At 41.9% G+C, this 3,335-nt stretch overlaps 1 pseudogene; it reads left to right on the top strand.

The window, feature by feature from the left end:
• Nucleotides 1–1,411: 1,411 nt before the first annotated feature.
• LOC715136 (keratin, type I cytoskeletal 18 pseudogene) lies at nt 1,412–2,682 on the top strand (annotated as a pseudogene).
• The last annotated feature ends 653 nt before the right edge of the window (nt 2,683–3,335 follow it).

Below are 3,335 nucleotides of genomic sequence, written 5' to 3'. Positions count from 1 at the left end.
AAAACCAGACAAGAACACAACAACAACATAAGAAAACCATAGGCCAATGTCCCTAAAGAACATAGATGCAAAAATCCTCAACACAATACTAGTAAACTGAGTCCAACAGCACATTAAAAAGATCATTCATCGTGATCTACTGGGATTTATTCCAGGGATGCAAGGCTAGTTTAGCATATGCAAATCTATAAATGTGATATATTACATCAAAAGAATGAAGTACAAAAAATCATCTTAATAGATGCAGAGAAAGCATTTTATAAAATTCAACATCCCTTTGTGACTAAAAAAAAACCCCTCCAAAAATTAGGTATAGAGAAAATCTACCTCAATACAATGAAGGCCATATATGAGAAACCCACAGTTAATATTATACTGAATGGGGAAAAACTGAAAGTTTCTTCTCTAAGAACTAGAATAAGACAAGGATGCCCATTCTTACCACTCTTATTCAACATAGTACTGGAATTCCTAGCCAGAGCAAATAAGCAAAAGAAATAAAGGACATTCAAATTAGAAAAGAGGAAGTCACACTGTCCCTATTTGCAGATGACATGATTTTATATATAGAAAACCCTAAAAGTTCCACCAAAACAAAACAAAACAAAAAACTCTTAGAACTGATAAGCAAATTCAGTAAAATTGCAGAATAAAAAATTAACATACAAAAATCAGTATCATTTCTATATACCAATAACAGACTAGTGGAAAAAGAAATCAAGAGATCAGTCTCATTTACAACAGCTATAAAAAATGTAGGAGTAAATTTAACCAAGTTGATGAAAGATCTCTAAAAGGTAAACTATAAAACATGAGTGAAAGAAATTGAAGAGGTCACAGAGAAAATGGAAAGACATCCCTGTTCATGAACTGGAAGAATTTATACTATGTAAACGACTATACCACCAAAAATAATATACAGATTCAGTGCAATCTCTATCAAAATACCAAAGACATTCTTCACAGAAGTAGAAAAAATGACCCTAAAATGCATATGAAACCACAGATGTCCAGTAAGAATGTTAGCTTAAAATTTTCTTTAAAACAAAAGAAACCACAGAAGGCCCCAAATAGCCAAAGCAGTCCTGAGTGAAAGACAACAAAACTGGAGGCATCGCATTACCTGACTTCAAAATATACTGCAAAACTATAGTAAACAACACAGCATGGTACTGGTATAAAACCAGACACACAGACCAATGGAACACAGTTGAGAACCCAGAAATAAATCCATGTGTTTACAGGCAATTAATTTTTGACAAAAGTACCAAGAACATTCAATGGAGAAATGACAGTCTCTTCAGTAAATGGTGCTGGGAAAACTGCATATTCATAGACAGAAAAATGAAACCCCTATCTCAATCATCAGCAAAGCCTGAGTCCTGTCCTCTCACTCTCCTCCCTGGACAGCATGAGCTTCACCACTTGCTCTACCTTCTCCACCAACTACTGGTCCCTGGAGTCCTCCCAGACACCCAGCTACAGCACCTGGCTGGTCAGCAGCGTGCCAAGTGTCTATGCAGGCGTGGGGGGCTCTGGTTCCTGGATCTCTGTGTCCCGCTCCATCAGTTTCCGGGGTGGCTTAGGGTCCAGGGGTGTGGCTGCAGGGATGGCCGGAGGTCTGGTAGGAATGGGAGGCATCCAAAGTGAAAAGGAGACCATGCAAAGCCTGAACAACTGCCTGGCCTCCTACCTGAAGACAGAGAACCAGAAGCTGGAGAGCAAAATCCAGGAGCATCTGGAGAAGAAGGGACCCCAGGTCAGAGACTGGGGACATTATTTCAAGACCATCAAGGATCTGAGGGCTCAGATCTTCGCAAATACTGTGGACAATGCTTGCGTGGTTCTGCAGATCGACAATGTCTGTCTTGCTGCTGATGACTTTCGAGTCAAGTATGAGACAGAGCTGGCCACGTGCCAGTCTGTGGAGAGGGACAACTGTGAGCTCCCCAAGGTCATTGATGACACCAGTGTCACTCGGCTGCAGCTGTAGACAGAGACCGAGGCTTTCAAGGAGGAGCTGCTCTTTATGAAAAAGAACCACAAAGAGGAAGTAAAAGGCCTACAAGCCCAGGTTGCCAGCTCTGGGTTGACTGTGGAGGTAGATACCCCCAAATCTCAGCTCCTCGCCAAGATCATGGCAGATTTCCAGGCCCAATATGACGAGCTGGCTCAGAAGAACCGAGAGGGGCTAGACAAATACTGGTCTCAGCAGATCGAGGAGGGCACCACAGTAGTCACCACGCAGTCTGCTGAGGTTAGAGCTGCTGAGATGACGCTCAGGGAGCTGAGACGTACAGTCCAGTCCTTGGAGATCGACCTGAACTCGATGAGAAATCTGAAGCCCAACTTGGAGAACAGCCTGAGGAACCTTCCTGCTATGCTATGCAGATGGAGCAGCTCAATGGGATCCTGCTGTATCTGGAGTCAGAGCTGGCACAGACCCGGGCAGAGGGGCAGTGCCAGGCCCAAGAGTATGAGGCCCTGCCGAACATCAAGGTCAAGCTGAAGGCTGAGAGCACCACCTACTGCTGCCTGCTGGAAAATGGCGAGGGCTTCAATCTTGGTGATGCCCTGGATGGTAGCAACTCCATGCAAACCATCCAAAAGACCACCACCCACCAGATAGTGGATGGCAAAGTGGTGTCTGAGACCAATGACACCAACGTTCTGAGACATTAAGACAGCAGAAGCAGGGTACCCTTTGGGGAGCAGGAGGCCAATAAAAAGTTCAGCGGTTAAAAAAAAAGACACTCCTATTTCTCACCATACATAAAAATCAAATCAAAATGGATTAAAAACTTAAATGTAAGACTTGAAACTACTAGAGGAAAACATCAGGAAAGTGCTTTATGATATTGGTCTGGGCAAATTTTTGGGGGTTAAAACCTCAAAAGCATAGACAACCAAAGAAAAAATAGGCAAATAAGATTGCATAAAGCTAAAAACCTTCTGCACAGCAAAGGAAACAATCAACAAAGTGAAGAGACAATCTATAGATTGGGAAAAATATTTGCAAAGTATCCATTCAACAAGGGATTAATAACCAGAATATATAGGGAACTCAACAACAACAACAACAACAAAAAACACCAAGTAATACAATTTTTAAAAGGGCAAATGAACTGAAGAGACATTTCTCAAAATCAGACATACAAATGGCCAACAGGCATATCAAAAATGCTCAACATTACTAATTGTCAGGAAAATGCAAATCAAAACCACAGTGAGATCTCACCTCATCCCAGTTAGAACAGCTATTATCAAAAACACAAAAAAGCAGATGCTGGTGAGGATGTGGAGAAAGGAAAACACTTATACACTGCAGGTGGAAA

This window comes from Macaca mulatta, chromosome 2, assembly GCF_049350105.2.
Source record: "Macaca mulatta isolate MMU2019108-1 chromosome 2, T2T-MMU8v2.0, whole genome shotgun sequence".
In the NCBI taxonomy this organism is placed as follows: Eukaryota; Metazoa; Chordata; class Mammalia; order Primates; family Cercopithecidae; genus Macaca; species Macaca mulatta.
The sequence above is the reverse complement of the archived record's forward strand: the minus strand, read 5'-3'. Positions and strand labels throughout refer to the sequence as shown.